The following is a 19,616-nucleotide window of genomic DNA, read 5'->3' as shown; positions in this document are numbered from 1 at the left end:
CAGTACAGTATAGTTTTTAGAAAAAATTAAATTTCCCTCTTCTTTTTCTTCTTTTTTTTTCAAGGTAATTTAACTTTATACTTTGTATTATTATCTGGTTAATTTCTATAACTTACTGCAGAAGGTGAAAAGGGTGTTTATTACTAGATGTAGTAATAAATATATTTGGCATGTGTGTTGTTTGGCTGGCATTCAGTGGCGGATCTAGGATCTTCTGCAAGAGGGTTCACTTTTAGAATTACATAACTTTAGTCGTAAAATAATAGTTGTCAAGTGAGTTCAAATAAAATATTTATATAAAATTTATGCAGCTTTAATCGTAATTTATCCATATACACAGTACTCTTTCCAACATGTGCGTCCGCCCCCGCTGGCATTCCCTATACTGTTAATCCGGTCAAGGAGAAGAATAAATGCGAGAGATGAGATTGACGATTCTCAGCTTATGTTCCCAAAGGCCAAATTAAAGTCGTGCCTCTTTTCTTGTTGAAAAATTTCTTAATTTTTCAAGGGAAAAGAGCCAAATATACCCATGTACTTTTGAAAAAGGTTTAAATATATCCTTCGTTATACTATGAGTCCAAATATATCTCTGTCGTTATGCTTTAGGTTCAAATATACCCCTCATTTAAACGGAAGGACACGTGTCATCGTCCTGTTGGCCAATTCTAAATATCTCATAATTAATTACAAAGACCCATACCCATAACCATACCCGAAAAATAATTTTCTAAAGTAATTTTTTTTAAAACTGAAAAAAAAGATTCAACAAAATATATTTATTTTTTTAAAAATCTAATACACCTGTAGTCTACTGCTTTAGGAAAGTCTTTTTTTTTTTTCAGTTTTTACAATAAAATATTTTTCAGCTTTTTTTGAAGCAACTGTTTTGAAAAACTAAAGAAAAAAAGATTTTGATTTAAAAACTTGAAAAAAAAAAGATTTTTCTAAAGCAGTGGACTACAGGTGCATTAGTTTTTTAAAAAAACGAAAATATTTTGTTGAATCTTTTTTTTTTCCAGTTTTTACAAAAATTTGCTTTAGAAAATTACTTTTCGGGTATGGGTAATGGGTATGGTTATGGGTATGCGTCTTTTTAATTAGTTAGGAGATATTTAGAATTGGCCAACAGGACAATGACGCATGTTCCTCCGTTTAAATGAGGGGTATATTTGAACCTAAAATATAGTGGCAGAGGTATATTTGAACTCATAGTATAACGAAGGATATATTTAAATCTTTTTCGAAAGTACACGGGTATATTTGAATCTTTTCCCTTTTTCCAATTCTACTCTTTTATTGAGAAGTTATACATTATTGTTTGAATAATGTATATACCTTTTGCTTGCGATATTTAAAAGAATTCAATAAAATTTCATTTTTTCCCCTTTTTTTGGGGGGGGGAGGGGGGGGCAAAAAGGGGATTATGTTTGCATGAAAAAGCTGAACAGACTAGCTGGTTGAGAGAAGAGAGCACGTCGTCGTTGTACACTTCTTCATTGTTTTTGTTTATTTATTGAGTTAACGGCAGAATATTTGTAAGTTAATTCTTAATGAAGATTACGGCATCACAAATATATAGTGGCTTAATAGCATACAATACATTTATATATATATATATATATATATATATATATATATATATATATATATATATTTTTATATTGGGGAGAATTTGATTAGTAATGGCAAGTTATTACTGTATACGGTCAAAACCGATTCGAGTCAGTCGTACGGACTAATCAAGACGATAATATTTCGATCAAAGGATATCTGCATGACAAGCTCGGACAAGGTTTGATGTAAGGGCGGCGAACTTCGAGCTCTAAGACCGATCAATGACAAGCTCGATATCATTATCGAGCCCATATCCAAATCGAACTATGAGGCAAAGCGGAGATTATCGAAGATGCATGGACTGACCAACATTCACCCCGAATACCGAGATCCCAAGTCAGAATCGAGCTCGGACCAAGGCCGAGGGTTCGATCCAACACCGAGCTCGAGCCAATATCGAGCTCGCAGATTAGGGCCGTTGCAACCGCACTATGGGAGAGAATCTTGGCGGAAATTGAGGAAAAGATATCCCCTTGTGCTTGTTTTACTCATTCTTTTTGCTCACTATTTTCATTCTCATAGTCAAGAATACACATATTTCTATTTCTCTACACGATTTATATCAAATTGTATCGCATATCCTTAGAACCATACACAAATCTAATATTATCCGATTTTTCAGGTAAACAGTTTGGCGCCCACCGTGGGGCTAAGGGTAATAGTGATCGTTTGATATAAATCTAAAGTGCACGCTAGTTTGCAACTTCAAATCAGCACCTATCGACCACGAAGCCGGCCTTCAAGGTGAAACCAACAACTTGGCACCCGGAGCCGGAAGGCCAATTAACGATGGCACTGAGGCTCAAATCGAGATACCCGAAACTCGAGCCGAAATACCATTGGATGTCAATTCACAAATAGCTTTGGAGGCGAATCAGCGTTCCGAACCGGAAAGAAGCATTCAGGGCGGTACTCGATCCGTAGCCCGAGACACCTAAAATGCGGGGGAAATCGGGGCCATCCTACGTATGATCTTCGAGATGCTACAAGCCCAACAAGTAGCGATAGCTCAGTTACAGAGCCAAACTCGCGCACAAAGCAGGCCGGATTCCAATCCACTTCGAGAAATCATCCCACAGAACGGAACCAGCCATAGTGAAGTCAAACGAGCCAGAATCGAGGACTACTCCCAAAATTACTAAATTGCTCGAGGAACTCGCAAAACGAGTCGAAGCCAATGATAAAAAAGTAGAAACATATAATTTCAGGGTCGATCAGATCCCGGGAGCTCCACCAATGATAAAAGGGCTAGATTCGAAGAAACTCATTCAAAAGCCTTTTCCCTCGAGTGCAGCCCCAAAACCAATCCCCAAAAAATTTTGTATGCCCGAAATATCCAAATATAACGGAACGACCGACCTCAACGAACACGTCAACGTATGCCATCAAGGGCAATGATTTGGAAGATGATGAGATCGAATCTGTATTATTGAAAAAATTCGGTGAAACCCTGTCAAAGGGGGCAATGGTATGGTATCATAATTTACCATCTAACTCTATTGATTCTTTTGCTATGCTTGCAGATTGCTTCGTAAAAGCACATGCCGGAGCCATAAAGGTCGAAACCAGAAAGTCGGACCTGTTCAAGGTAATACAAAAGGATAACGAGATGCTAAGGGAGTTCGTATCTCGTTTTCAAATGGAACGAATGGATCTGCCACCAGTCACAAACGATTGGGCCGTTCAAGCTTTCACTCAAGGTCTAAACGAGCGGAGCTCGATGGCTTCACAGCGGCTGAAGCAAAATCTAATCGAGTACCCAGCTACCACTTGGACTGATGTGTACAATCGATATCAATCCAAAATAAGAGTCGAAGTTGACCAGTTGATTTCTAGGTCCGTTACGTAAAAGCAAAAGTCGACCAGAGATCGATACCAGCCATATAGCAGAAACGATACTATTGCTGAGTATCCGAGGCCTCTGTAAAATCAACCTCGTATACTAGGGAGCTTTATCATTGAATGCATCTGTGACGATTATCAAGTTCGGTGCGAAGGAAGTTACTTCGTTATTTCATGACAAACAGTGTCTCAATAGGAAATGTTGTAAGAGCCAAATGGTCAAAACGAACCATGCTCGTGTAGTTGGCCCGAGCCCTGACGCAAAACATGAACCCATGTATAATGGCTTGCAAAAAAATCCCTCTTCTTTACCAATATTCTATGTTCAAGATTTATTATGCAAACAGGATCGAGTTCGAGCAAGCGCTCACTCGACCATTACGCCTACGGGCTACATTATTTCGAGTTTTAATCATTCACTCGACTGCAAAGCCTATGGGCTACTTTTATTTCGAGTTCGAGCAAGCACTCACTTGACCATTACGCCTATGGGCTACGTTATTTCGAGTTCGAATCATTCACTCGACTACAAAGCTAACGGGCTACTTTTATTTCGAGTTCGAGCAAGCACTCACTCGACCATTACACTTAAGGGCTACTTTATTTCGAGTTTGAATCATTCACTCGACTACTAAAGCCTACGGGCTACTTTTATTTCGAGTTCGAGCAAGCACTAACTCGACCATTATGCCTACGGGCTACTTTATTTCGAGTTCGAATCATTCACTCGACTACTAAGCCTACGAGCTACTTTGACTATTACGCCTACGGGCTACTTCATTTCGAGTTCGAATCATTCACTCAACTACTAAAGCCTATGGGCTACTTTTATTTCGAGTTCGAGCAAGCACTCACTCGACCATTACGCCTACAGGCTATATTATTTCGAGTTCGAATCATTCACTCGACTACAAAGCCTACGGGATACTTTTATTTTGAGTTTGAGCAAGCGCCCACTCGACCATTACGCCTACGGGATACATTATTTCGAGTTCAAATCATTCACTCGACTACAAAGCCTATGTGCTACTTTTATTTCGAGTTCGAGCAAGCACTCACTCGACCATTATGCCTATGGGCTACGTTATTTCGAGTTCGAATCATTCACTCGACTATAAAGCTAACGGGCTACTTTTATTTCGAGTTTGAGCAAGCACTCACTCGACCATTACGCCTAAGGGCTACTTTATTTCGAGTTTGAATCATTCACTCGACTACTAAAGCCTACGGGCTACTTTTATTTCGAGTTCGAGCAAGCACTAACTCGACCATTATGCCTACGGGCTACTTTATTTCGAGTTCGAATCATTCACTCGACTACTAAGCCTACGGGCTACTTTGACTATTACGCCTACGGGCTACTTTATTTCGAGTTCGAATCATTCACTCAACTACTAAAGCCTATGGGCTACTTTTATTTCGAGTTCGAGCAAGCACTCACTCGACCATTACGCCTACAGGCTATATTATTTCGAGTTTGAATCATTCACTCGACTACAAAGCCTACGGGATACTTTTATTTTGAGTTTGAGCAAGCGCCCACTCGACCATTATGCCTACGGGATACATTATTTCGAGTTCAAATCATTCACTCGACTACAAAGCCTACGGGCTACTTTTATTTTGAGTTTGAGCAAGCACTCACTCGACCATTATGCCTACGGGCTACTTTATTTCGGGTTCGAATCATTCACTCGACTACTAAGCCTACGAGCTACTTTTATTTCGAGTTCGAGCAAGCACTCACTCGACCACTAAGCCTACGGGCTACTTCGACCATTACGCCTAAGGGCTGCATTGCATCGAGTTCGAAAATGATGTTGTTGCTGCAAATTGGGGTAAGTGGGAAAAACTGTTATGAAATTTGAATGACATCTCAAAGTCATGTCTATTGTGAAGTCTTTGATTATTGTGGCTATAAAACAACACTGGCCTTTATTTCAACTTGATATTAATAATGCATTTTTACATGGGGATCTTGATGAGGAGGTTTTCATGAAGGTGCCTCATGGTTTATCTGTTCCTCCTTCCTCTTCTTCTTATCCTCCTTTGGTATTCTAAACTATTTTCTTTCAATTATCCATTACATTTCTTGAATTTTCATCTAAAAATCTAGAGTTTTCATAGTAGAATTAGGGGGTTAGGGTAGAAAATAGGGATTTCGGGAATTTGGGGATTCAGACCTCAATTTGAGGTCAGATTCCAAAACTAATTGCATATTTGGGCTCGGGAGTGAATGGGTAAAAGAATTTTACTCCGAACCTCAGGTTTTGACCAAGCGGGCCCGAGGTCAATTTTTTGACTTTTTGGAGGAAAATTTGAGAAATTTAATTTATGCAATATAATTGATTTCTTTAGCAATATTTGATATTATTGAGTCATTTTTGAATAGATACGAGTGGTTTGGAGGTGAATTTCAAAGGAAAAGCTGTGATTGAGAATTAAGTGGCTTTCGGAGCGAGGTAAGTGTTGTGTTTAACCCTGACTTGAGGGAATTAGGAACCTTAAATTATTTGCTAAGTGAAATTCATGTGAGCGGCGTATATGTGAGGTGACGAGTACCTATGCGCCGCCAATTTACCTGTTTTTCCATGTTTTTTTTTCTGATATTGTCTCATTCATATGCCAAATTGCTACGTGTTATACTAGTGTTGCTCAAATTATCGTTCTTATCATATTTACGGAATTTTCTGGTGATAATTGAGTTTTTATTTCAAAGTTAAGATTTATATTATGAAACTAAATGTTGAAGTAAGGTTTGTACTTGTTATTCTCTCTCCCTGTCGTTATTTATACATTGCATTATGGTAAGGGAGAGTGTTAATGCACGAAGGGTGATGTCGTGCCGTATTGTGAGTATTAATGCACGAAGGCTGATGCCGTGCCATATTGTGAGTGTTAATGCACGAAGGGTGATGCCGTGCCATATTGTGAGTATTAATGCACGAAGGGTGATGTCGTGCCATATTGTGAGTGTTAATATACGAAGGGTGATGCCGTGCCATGATATGAAAGTAAAAGTACGAAGGGTGATGCCGTGCATTCTTCTTTACTATATTCACTATTCCTGTTGATTCATGGTATATTGACTGCTCCGGTGATCATTATGTTATAGTTCTTTATCTTGTATTCCCCTTTGTATATCTCCCCTCCCGATATTTACTGTTTAGTTCTTCATTTCTATTATTTGCATATACACTGTTAAATTATACAGGTTGATTTGTAGGTGCCTTGTCTTAGCCTCGTCACTACTTCGTCGATATTAGGCTCGACAGTTACCAGTACATGGGGTCAGTTGTACTGATGCTGCACTCTGCACTTTCTGTGCAGATTTTGATACTGGCTCAGGTTGATCGAGATTTTCTATTGGTCCGCTGTCCGGAGACTCAAGGTAGATCTGTCGGCATTCACAGACCTTGAAGTCCCCGTCTATTATTTTTTATGTCCTATTGTTTTCTTTCATTCAGATAGTTGTATTTCTTTCAGACTATTACTTGTAGTAAATTCTAGAATGCTCGTGAATTGTGACTCCAGATCCGGGTGGTAGTAGTTAATACAGATTTATGATATTCCGCACTTGTTATATTTCTTCCTAGTTAATTTTTGCTAATTACTGAACGAAAATAAGGAATTGGTAAATGATTCTCTAACGTTGGCTTGCCTAGTAAGTGAAATTTTAGGCGCCATCACGGTCCCGTCGGTGGAAAATTTCGGGTCGTGACAGTTCGTATCAGAACACTAAGTTGCCTAGGTCTCATGATTCGCGAGCAAGCTTAGTAGAGTCTGGAGGATCGGTACGGAGACGTCTGTGCTTATCTTACAGAGGCTATGAAGTTTAGGAACAAGTTTCACTTCTATTCTTCTTTGTCGTGCGATTTTGCTTTATCAATACTGATTGGACTCTTCTACTCTTATTCTCTCGCAGATAGCGAGAGCATGTACCTCTTCCTCAGCTGAGCAGCAGCCAGAGCCTCCAGTGATAGCTCCTACGCGGGGCAGAGGTCGAGGCCGAGGCCATGCCAGAGGCCGAGGTAGGGGCAGGGCTCAGCCTAAGGCTCGAGCAGCAGCCCCAGCAGTGGAGCTTTAAATAGAGATTGACGAGGAGGTTCCAGCCCAGACTGTTCCTGTCGGATCAGCTCAGGTTCCGGAGGGGTTCATTGCTACCCCAGTACTTCAGGATGCTTTGGTCCGTTTGGTGGGCCTTATGGAGAGTGTAGCCCAGACTGGCGCATTTCCCATGGCACCAGTAGTCTCTCAGGCTAGAGGAGGAGCCCAGACTCCTACCACTCCCGCTCCGAAGCAGATAGCTCCCCAGTATCAAGCTCCAGCAGCTCAGCCAATCGGATTAGTTCAGTCGGTTATTGTGGCGCAGGTCGGAGATGGGCCAACTATGTCTTCTGAGGCTTTATGGATATTGGACAGGTTTACCAAGCTCTTTCCTGTTCACTTCAGTGGTGCTCCTTCAGAAGACCCCCAGAAGTATCTTGACAGCTGTCACGAGGTTCTACGGAACATGGGTATAGTGGAGACAAATAGGGTCAATTTTGCTGCATTTTAGATGACTGGTTCCGCCAAGAAATGGTGGAGAGATTACTTGTTGACCAGACCAGCTGGGTCGCCTGCTCTTACTTGGGACCAGTTCTCTCAGCTCTTCATAGAGAAGTTTTTGCCTATCACATTGAGAGAGGAGCGTCGCCGTCAGTTTGAGCGTCTCCAGCAGGGCAGTATGACTGTTACTCAGTATGAGACCCGTTTTGTGGATTTGGCCTGTCATTCCATTCTTCTGCTTCCCACCGAGAGAGAGAGAGAGGGTGAGGAGGTTTATTGATGGACTTGCTCAGCCTATCAAATTGCAGATGGCTAAGGAGACTGGGAGTGAGATTTCTTTTCAGGCGGCTGATAATGTCACCAGACGAGTCGAGATGGTTCTTACTCAGGGAGGTCAGGGGTCTGACAAGAGGCCTCATCATTCCGGTGAGTTCAGCGGTGCCTCATCTAGAGGCAGGAGTACTTTTGGTAGAGGCCATCCTCCCAGGCCGTTTCATTAAGCACTCCAGGCATCCCACGGTGCCTCAGGTGGTCGTGGCCCTCAGATGCATTATTCCGACCAGTTAGCCTATGGTGCACCACCAGCTCCTATTAGTGCACCTCCACTCTAGAGTTATTAGGGTGGTTATTCAGGTCGACAGGGTCAGTTTCAGGGTCAGCAGTCACAGCAGCCGAGGTTATGTTATACTTGTGGTGATCCGAGGAACATTGCTAGATTTTGCCCTCGGGCAACGGGCAGCTCACAACATCAGAGTTCTCGTGCAATGGTTCCGGCACCAGTTGCTGCACCACCTGCTCAGCCAGCCAGAGGCAGGGGTCAGGAAGCCAGAGGTAGGGGCCAAACAGTTAGAGGTAGAGGTCAGGCTGTTAGAGGTGAAGACCGGCCAGCTAGAGGCCGTCCCAAGGACGTAGTTTAGGGTGGTGGGGCCAGCCCCGGTGTTATGCTGAGTCATCTGATGTTGTTATCACAGGTACTGTTTTAGTTTGCAGTAGAGATGCTTCAGTTCTATTTGATCTGGGATCTACTTACTCCTATGTGTCATCCTATTTTGCTTCCTATTTGGTTATGCCCCGTGATTCTTTGAGTGCTCCTGTGTATATGTCCATACCAGTGGGCGATGCTATTGTTGTAGATCGTGTTTATCGTTCGTGTGTGGTCACCATTGGGAGTCTTGCGACTCGTGTAGATCTTCTACTTCTCGACATGGCTGATTTTAATGTCATACTAGGCATGGATTGGCTATCACCATATCATGCTATATTAGATTATCACGCCAAGACGGTGACCTTAGCCTTGAAGGGGTTGCCTAGATTAGAATGGAGAGGGAATCTTGGCCATTCTGCCAGCAGGGTTATCTCTTATGTGAAGGCTCGGCATACTGTCGAGAAGGGGTGTCTAGCTTATTTGGCTTATGTCCGCGATTCTAGTGCGGAGATTCCTTTCATGGATTCAGTGCCGGTTGTTCGTGAGTTTCCAGAGGTGTTTCCTGCAGACCTGCCAGGGATGCCACCCGACAGGGATATTGATTTCTGCATTGATTTGGCTCCGGGCACTCAGCCCATTTCCATTCCGCCATACCGTATGGCCCCACCAGAGTTGAAAGAATTGAAGGAGCAGTTGCAAGATTTTTTTAATAAGGGATTCATTAGACCTAGTGTATCGCCCTGGGGTGCACTTGTGTTGTTTGTGAAGAAGAAAGATGGATCGATGAGGATGTGTATAGACTATCGGTATTTGAACAAAGTCACCGTCAAGAACAAGTATCCATTGCCGAGGATTGATGAATTATTTGATCAGTTTCAGGGTGCCAAGGTGTTTTCAAAGATTGATTTGAGATCTGGCTACCATCAGTTGAGGATTAGGGCATCCGATGTTCCTAAGACAGATTTTCGGACTCGGTATGGGCATTATGGGTTTCTAGTGATGTCATTTGGGCTGACAAATGCCTCAGCAGCATTCATGGATTTGATGAACCAGTTTTTCAAACCCTACCTGGATTCCTTTGTGGTTGTGTTTAATAATGATATCTTTATCTACTCCCACAGTTGAGAGGAGCATGAGCAGCACCTTCGGATCGTTCTTCATACTCTGAAAGACAGCCAGTTATATGCTAAGTTCTCAAAATACGAGTTTTGGTTGAGTTCAATTAATTTCTTGTGTCACGTTGTATCAGCAGAGAGTATTCAGGTGGATCCTAAGAAGATTGAGGCAGTCCATAATTGGCCTAGACCCACATCAGCTACAAAGATCCATAGTTTTCTGGGTTTGGTGGGCTATTACTGTCGATTTGTGGAGGGGTTTTCATCCATAGCAGCCCCGTTGACCAGATTGACCCAGAAGGGTGCCCCGTTCAGGTGGTCAGATGAGTGTGAGGCGAGCTTTCAGAAGCTCAAGACAACTTTGACTACGACACCGGTATTGGTGTTACCCACAGGTTCAGGATCTTATACAGTATATTGTGATGCATCTCGTATTGGTCTGGGTGCGGTGTGGATGCAGGGTGGCAAGGTTATTGCATATGCTTCACGGCAGCTGAAGGTTCACGAGAAGAATTACCCTGTTCATAATCTAGAGCTGGCAGCCATCGTTCACGCGCTGAAGATTTGGAGGCACTATCTTTACGGCGTGCCATGTGAGGTATTCACTGATCATCAGAGTTTGTAGTATTTGTTCAAGCAGAAGGAACTCAATTTGAGGCAGAAGAGGTGGTTGGAGCTATTGAACGACTATGATATCACCATATTGTATCATCCCGGGAAGGCCAATGTGGTGGCCGATGCTTTGAGTAGAAAGTCAGTCAATATGGGTAGACTTGCATATATTCCAGTTGGTGAGAGACCGCTTGCATTGGATGTTCAGGCCTTGGCCAACCAGTTCGTGATGTTAGATGTTTCTGAGCCCAAACGTGTTCTAGCTTGTACAGTTACTCTGTCTTCTTTATTTGAGCGCATCAGAGATCGGCAGGATGACGATCCTCATTTACTTGTCCTTAGAGACACAGTGCGGCGCGGTGGTTCCAAGCAGGTTACTGTTGGAGATGACGGAGTTTTGAGGATGCATGGTCGTATTTGTGTGCCTAATGTGGATGGACTTCGTGAGTTGATCCTTGAGGAGTCCCACAGTTCCTGGTATTCTATTCATCCGGATGCCACCAAGATGTATCAGAACTTAAGGCAGCATTATTGGTGGAGGCGAATGAAGAAGGGCATAGTTTCCTATGTAGCTCGGTGCCTAAATTGCCAGCAGGTAAAGTGAGAGCATCAGAGACCTGATAGTTTACTTAAGAGGTTAGATATTCCTGAGTGGAAGTGGGAGAGTATCACTATGGACTTTGTTGTTGGACTCCCATGAACTCAGAGGAAGTTCGATGTAGTTTGGGTCATTGTGGACAGGCTGACTAAGTTAGCGCATTTCATTCCTGTGGCGGTTACTTATTCCTCGGAGCAGTTGGCAGAGATTTATATTCATGAGATCGTCCGTCTTCACGGTGTTCCCATGTCTATCATTTCTGATCGAGGTACGCAGTTTACCTCGCACTTTTGGAGGGCAGTTCAGTGTGAGTTGGGTACGCGGGTTGAGTTGAGCACATCATTTCATCCTCAGACGGACGGGTAGTCCGAGCGTACTATTCAAATCTTGGAGGATATGCTCTGTACCTATGTTATTGACTTTGGAGGTTCTTGGGATCAGTTTTTGCCGTTAGCAGAGTTTGCCTACAATAACAGCTACCAGTCGAGCATTCAGATGGCTCCCTATGAGGCATTATATGGTAGATGGTGCAGGTGGCCAGTTGGGTGGTTCGAGCCGGGGGAGCCTCGGTTATTGGGTACAGATTTAGTTTAGGAGGCCTTGGACAAGGTCAAGATTATATAGGATCGACTTCGTGCAGCTCAGTCCAGGCAAAAAAATTATGATGACTGTAAAGTTCGTGATATTGCATTCATGGTTGGAGAAAGAATATTGCTTCGGGTATCGCCCATGAAGGGTGTTATGAGATTTGGGAAGAAGGGCAAGTTGAGCCCTAGGTATATCAGGCCATTTGAGATCCTCGAGAGAGTGAGGGAGGTAGCTTATAGACTTGTGTTGCCTCCAGGGTTATCCTCAGTTCATCCGGTGTTTCATGTATCTATGCTCCGAAAATATCCTGGTGACCCGTCCCACGTGTTAGATTTCAGCTCTGTCTAGTTGGACAAGGATTTGACTTATGAGGAGGAGACGGTGGCCATTCTAGACCGGCAGGTTCGTTAGTTGAGGTCAAAGAGTTACCCTTCAATTCGAGTGCAGTGGAGAGGTCAGCCTATTGAGGCAGCTACTTGGGAGTCCGAGTTCGATATGCGGAGTAGATATCCCCACCTTTTTACCAGCCCAGGTACTTTTCTATGTCCGTTCGAGGACGAACGTTTGTTTTAGAGGTGGAGATTGTGATGACCCAAAAGGTCATCTTATGTTTTAGAACTCGGATCTGCACTCTTAAGCCTTAAAAATCTCATTTTTACCCTCCTCGATTTGTGTGCTCAGTTCGGGTAGGTTTCCGGAAAGCTTTTATGATGAAACCTAATGAAAATAAGAATTTTTGCCTTAAAAGTTATTTTTAGTTGACTTCGATCAATATTTTTGGTAAACGGTCCCGGATCTGTGCTTTGACGGTCCCGGTAGGTCCGTATCAAATTATGGGACCTGGGCGTATGCCCCGAATCGAATTCGGAGGTCCCTAGCTCAAGTTATGAATTTTTGATGAAAATTAAAAGTCTGAAAATTAATTATTTTTAAGAATTGATTGATGTTTGGCATTGTTAGTACCGGGTCTGTATTTTGGTTTCGGAGCCCGGTACAGGTTCATTATCATATTTAAGACATGTCTGTGAATTTGGTGAGAAATGGAGTTGATTTGACCTGATTCGGACGTCCAGTTGAGAAATTAGAAGTTTTAAAGTGTTCTTGAGAATTTTATTTAATTTGGTACTAAATTTAGAGTTCTAGGTGTTATTTGGCGATTTGATCGCGCGAGAAAGTTTGTATGATGTTTTTGGACTTGTGTGCATGTTTGGTTTGGAGCCCCGAGGGCTCGGGTGAGTTTCGGATAGGCCCCGAGATGTTTTGGACTTGGAAAAATCTAGTTTCTGCATATTCTGGTGTCTGTCATATCCTTCTTCGCGTTCGCGAAGGTCCTCTCGCGAACGCGAAGGGTAATCTGATCAGGCTGAGACTTCTTCTTTGCGAACGCGAAGGCCTGGTCGCAAACACGAAGTGATGGGGGATTTACCCTTAGCGAATGCGACCGGCTCAACGCGAACGCGAAGCATGTGGGGAACTGGGGGGGTCGTTCCTTTAGCGCGAACGCGAAGGCCAGAGGGGACTGATCATCACGAACGCGAGCTGGGCCTCGCGAACGCGTAGGCTTGGCAGCCAGTACCCTTCGCGAACGCGACAGTGCTCTCGTGAATGCGATGAACACTGTCGCTCAACACTTAACAGAATCCAAAATGGGATTTTTGCCAAAACACTTATTTTCTTAAAAATCAAATGGTGAGGGGCAATTTTGCAAGAGTCATTCCTTCCCCAAATTGTTGGTAAGTGATTCTAAACCATTTTCTTTCAATTACCCATTACATTTCTTGAATTTTCAACCAAAAATCTAGAGTTTTCATGAAAGAATTAGGGGTTAGGGTAGAAAATAGGGATTTCGGGAATTTGGGGATTTAGACCTCAATTTGAGGTCGGATTCCAAAACTAATTACATATTCGGGCTCGGGGGTGAATGGGTAAAAGGATTTTGGTCCAAACCTCGGATTTTGACCAAGCGGGCCCGTGGTCGATTTTTCGACTTTTTGGAGGAAAATTTGGGAAATTTAATTTATGCAATATAATTGATTCCTTTAGAAATATTTGATATTATTGAGTCATTTTTTAATAGATACAAGTAGTTTGGAGGTGAATTCCAAAGGAAAGGCTGTGATTGAGAATTAAGTGGCTTTCGGAGCGAGGTAAGTGTTGTGTCTAACCCTGACTTGAGGGAATTAGGAACCTTAGATTATTTGCTAAGTGAAATTCACGTGAGCGGCATATATGTGAGGTGACGAGTACCTATGCGCCGCCAATTTACCTGTTTTTCCATGTTTCTCTATTTTTTTTCTGATATTGTCTCATTCCTATGCCAAATTGCTACGTGTTATACTAGTGTTGCTCAAATTATCGTTCTTATCATATTTACGGAATTTTCTGGTGATAATTGAATTTTTATTTCAAAGTTAAGATTTATATTATGAAACCAAACGTTGAAGTAAGGTTTGTACTTGTTATTCTCTCTCCCTGTTATTATTTATACATTGCATTATGGTAAGGGAGAGTGTTAATACACGAAGGGTGATGTCGTGCCGTATTGTGAGTATTAATGCACGAAGGGTGATGTCGTGCCATATTGTGAGTGTTAATGCATGAAGGGTGATGTTGTGCCATGATATGAGAGTAAAAGCACGAAGGGTGATGCCGTGCCGTTTCTATTAATTTTATGGTGAGATTGAGAGTAAAAGCACGAAGGGTGATGCCGTGCATTCTTCTTTTCTGTATTAACTATTCATGTTGATTCATGGTATATTGACTGCTCCGGTGACCATTCTGTTGTAGTTCTTTATCTTGTATTCCCCTTAGTATATCTCCCCTCCCGATATTTATTGTTTAGTTCTTCATTTCTGTTATTTTCATATACACTGTTAAATTGTACAGGTTGATTTGTAGGTGCCTTGCCTTAGCCTCGTCACTACTTCGTCGAGGTTAGGCTCGACACTTACCATGCTAATCAATGAGGCTAAGGCAAGGCACCTACAAATCAATCGTGTTTGATTAGCCTACTATTAAGTGTCGAGGTTAGGCTCGATCGGCCTCGGTGCTGGTTGGTATTGCTTTTAGAACTCAATATGTACTCAGGATCAGGTGAAGATTTGGACTCAATCCCGGTTGTCCTCTGCCCCTTAAGCTCGAAATCATCTCATCATAGTTGGATTCAGGACCGAGCTCGATAATGACTTCGAACTCGGTGTTTGACCTATACCTGAAATCTGGAGCTTATTTGTACCCTCTCCAGAACCCGTCTCGATATTACGAAGTTTTTCTTCGATCCGTTATGTTTCGACCTCGATCAATCGTACGAAGGACGAAATCTATTTCGACCGTATACATTCACATTAATAACTTGGGGAACTGTACCGACGGGATGCTTCGGTCACTTCCATTGCTTACATCACGACGGTGACGTCATGGCAGGTCGAGGGTAAGAAGAGAGGGTTTGAGAGAGTGTTCGAGGGGTAGGGGTCCGGTCCGACAGATATATGGGATGAGGAATTTAGTTCTCAGCCGTTAAATCGGGGAAAATGAAAGGTTGAGATTAGATTGACCATATTTGACTCAATACTGTAGTTTAGCATTCATACTATGTCGTTTTGGGTGCTTGGAGGTTAAATGGACTTGGACCAGGCAAACAGCTGGGACCTGGGCTGGCTGGAACGGGTATTAAGGTGACTGGGCTGCCAATTCTTTTGGTCCAATACATTAGGGAACAAGCGGCCCTTTCTCTTTTCTCTTTACTTTCATTTTTAATCACTAATCAACTAACATAATATGTAAAACTTAAATTGCAAAATTAACCTATTCACTACTTTATCTAACAATTAATTAATTAAGCTATGATTTATTAAACTAAGACTAATTGATTAATCAAAATATCTAATGTATTATTTTTTTGTGATTGTAATGCAATTAACATATATTAAGATCTAAAAATATAAATAGAAAAATATAAAATATTTTTTGTCATTTTTATGATTTAAAATGCTACTTAAAGATGCACCAAACACAAATAACGCACAAAACAAATCAAATAAAATATAGAAAAGTTCCTCAAATTCTATAAAAATAATTAAAGGCTATTTTGAGTTGTTGTAGGAGTAATATTTATAACGGAAAAAAACTACGTGCTCACAATTGCCCCTCTTTGCTCTAGAATATGAAGAGTTTTCGAACAAAGATAAAGTGAGCAATTATGAAAATTTTTTTGCCCGTTTGATACTCTACAGGAAGCATTTTGAAAACGTTTGAACGAACCTTGCTTCAGAGATTACCTACATATCCTTGGCTATAAAGGAATCGGATCAGTGTAGTTCTGGAGGTTTTGGTAGCTGGAACTACCAAAAAGCTGTGACTTCACTGATGTTGCTGTTGTTACTACTTGCTGAACTCCTTATTACACTAAAATCAAAATCAAAAGAAAACTAAACATGCCTATCAACTATGAGTTACAAGATTCATATCTATAAGTTTTCTGAAACTTGATCTTGAGTGTTGATTGGTTCTTCATGCAGTCTCTGATCTGAACATTGATGCTTGCTAGCTGCAGATGCTAGTTCATTCTTCTACGACTTCTTCTGATCAAAACGGGAAATACAATGCTCGTGACTTCAATCATGTCTTGAGCAGTCCACATCTCTTTCATTTGCTTCTGCATTTCTTCTTCTTCTTCTTCTTCTTCTTCTTCTTCTTTTTTTTTTCTTTAAAAAAAAATTCTGGATTGAGACTACTTCTTTTAGTCATCTTGAACCCTGTGCCTCGAGGTAAAACCTGCTCAGACACCAAAACAAACAAACGAACAAAAGGATTGGTATACCTTATGTTGTGAAGATGCGGTCAGGGAATGGTATACCCTATATTGGCAAAGATATTAGGGAATAGTGTACCCTACATTTAAGATCAAATCAATTAGAGAGTGGTGTACCCTATGTTGGAAAATACAATTAGGGATTAGTGTACCCTATACTGGTGATATCAGGGAGTGGTGTACCCTGCATTTAAGCTCAATCAACTAGGGAGTGGTGTACCATATGTTGGAAAACACAGCTAGGGATTGGTGTACACTATACTGGTAATGAGACTAGGGAGTGATGTACCCTATGTCTAAAATAATCATCAACTAGGGAGTGGTGTACCCTACGTTGGAAAACATAGCTAGGGATTGGTGTACCCTATACTGGTAAGAAGACTAGGGAGTGGTGTACCATATATCTACAAACAAAATAAAACAAAATAGAGAAAAAGTCTTAAAATTCCATAAAGGCAATTAAAACTATTTTAGAGTATTTTAGATCAATCAAACAGTAATGAAATCAGGGAGTGGTGTATCTTGCATTTCAGATCAATCAAATAATAATGATATCAGGGAGTGATATACCCTGCATTTAAGATCAATTGGTAATGATATCAGGGAGTGGTGTACCCTGCATTTAAGCTCAATCAACTAGGGAGTGGTGTACCATATGTTGGAAAACACAGCTAGGGATTGGTGTACACTATACTGGTAATGAGACTAGGGAGTGATGTACCCGATGTCTCAACTAAGGATTGGTGTACTTTATGTTAGGAAAATGTGGCCAGGAAATGGTATACCCTATATTGGCAATGATATCAGGGAGTGGTGTACCATGCATTTAAGATCAAATTAACTACGAAGGGAGTGGTGTACCCTGCGTTTAAGCTCAACTCAACTAGGGAGTGGTGTACCCTATGTTGGAAAAATACAGCTAGGGATTGGTGTACCCTTTACTGGTAAGGAGACTAGGGAGCGGTGTACCCTATGTTGAAAAACACAACTAGGGATTGGTGTACCTTATACTGGTAAGGAGACTAGGGAGTGGTGTACCCTATGTCTAAAGTATCATCAACTAGGGAGTGATGTACCCTATATTGGAAAATACAGCTAGGGATTGGTGTACCCTATATTGGTAATGAGACTAGGGAGTGGTGTACCCTATGTCTAGGAATGATATCAGGGAGTGGTGTACCCTGCATTTCAGCTCTATCAATAAAGATATCAGGGAGTGTTGTACCCTGCATTGAAGCTCAAATCAATTAGGGAATGGTGTACCCTATGTTGGAAAACACAGCTAGGGAGTGGTGTACCCTATGTCTAAAATATCAACTAGGGAATGGTGTATCATATGTTGAAAAACGCAGGAAGTGATTGATGTACCCTATAATACCATGATTTTGAATTTTTGATTTTCTTCCTTCTTTTTTTAGAGAATGAGTAAAATGCGGCAAAGAATTTTGAGAAGACTTCCCTTTTTTAGGCAGGGCTGCTTTTATTCTTTGCGTGGTTTCCTTTTTGGTTGCACCTGCTTCTTGTGGGGTTGTCTTTGGATTGCACATGTTTTCTGTTTTTCAACAAAGAACAATTGTTAGTTCGAAACGGTGATTGGTTTTGTGGCCTTGAATATTTCAGTCACTTGATCTCGACCCATCTTCTTTTGATGATAATTTCAACTGCAACTGGTTGTTTACTGAATACTAATTGCATTCATGGCCCCGGAGAACCTTTGGATTTTCAAACTTTTGCCATGACAGCTAGTCGCGTAGCGAGACTTAACCTTTGCAACTTTATTTTGCCTTTGTGGGCATTTAACTTTTGACTTCTTTCTTCAAAGTTCCAATTTCAGAGCATTGGGGAACCTTTGGCTTTTCAAACTTTGCAAGACGGTTAGTCACATGGGACTTAACCTTTTCAACTTCATTTTTCTCTTGTAGGCACTTCAATTTGATTCCCTTCTTCCTGGTGTTTTCGATTTCGAAATATCAGCCAATCATGACTAGTCGGGGTTGACTTGATGCCATTGACGAAGCTGGGTGATTTTTGAATATATTAGCTCGTGTCGAACGAGAGCCCAGTAAATAAGCCTTGCCATCTCTTATTTGCCTTAGTTTTTGGAGCAAGGTTAGTCGAAAGGGATTCAAAGAAAACACAAACAATGGAATAGAGAATGAGTTAAAACAAGAGTTGTCTCTTTCGGGGAAAGGACAGAAGGACTTATCTGGGAGTACATGCGGACTTCAATGAACATGACATGTCTTTTGGACTAGATTCCTGATCTGTGTAAATCGCCCGCCTCGTAGAAACTTCTCACAACTTTTGCTTTGAAACCAAGAAACCTTGCACAGGACTATGTTGATGCCATGGCTGTAAGGATCCTCTTTTCGATCAGTAGTGCCCTTTGAGGATTTTCACCAACTGACCTCTCTCATTTCTCTTCTCACCATCACCTTATAGTTCCCTTTGCGGGATTTTACTAATAAGACTATCTCATTTTCTTTATCTCATTTTGGTTGCATCAGATCCAAGTAAATGTATCCTCTAATTTTTGAACATTTTCGCCGATTGATTAGAAGGACTTGAAAAGGATTTGGGTAAAAATAATTTGGATTGAATTACAACTTTGGAACATTTCAGGCGAAACCATCGCTGAACCATTGTAACATATGCCCCACTTTTCACTTTTAGGGAAATGTGAATTTTTTGTTTCGGTATGACCGAACCCCAGAGTGAGGCTGCCTACGTATCCTTTCGGAATCAGGTCGAACGTAGTTCAATGAACATGAACTTGGTTTGATTTTTGTTTTGTTTTTCTTCTATTTTGTTTTCTTTTTCTTTCTTTTTCTTTTCCTTTTTTTCTCTTTTTTCTTTTTTTGGTTGCTTTTTTTCTTTCTTTTCTTCTTCTTTCTCTCTTTTTTTCTCTTGTTTTTTCTCTCTTTTGTTTTCAATAACACCTTCAGGTTCCAAAGAGGGTAA

This window comes from Nicotiana tabacum, chromosome 14 (assembly GCF_000715075.1).
Source record: "Nicotiana tabacum cultivar K326 chromosome 14, ASM71507v2, whole genome shotgun sequence".
Classification (NCBI taxonomy): Eukaryota; Viridiplantae; Streptophyta; class Magnoliopsida; order Solanales; family Solanaceae; genus Nicotiana; species Nicotiana tabacum.
This window is presented reverse-complemented; position numbering follows the sequence as displayed.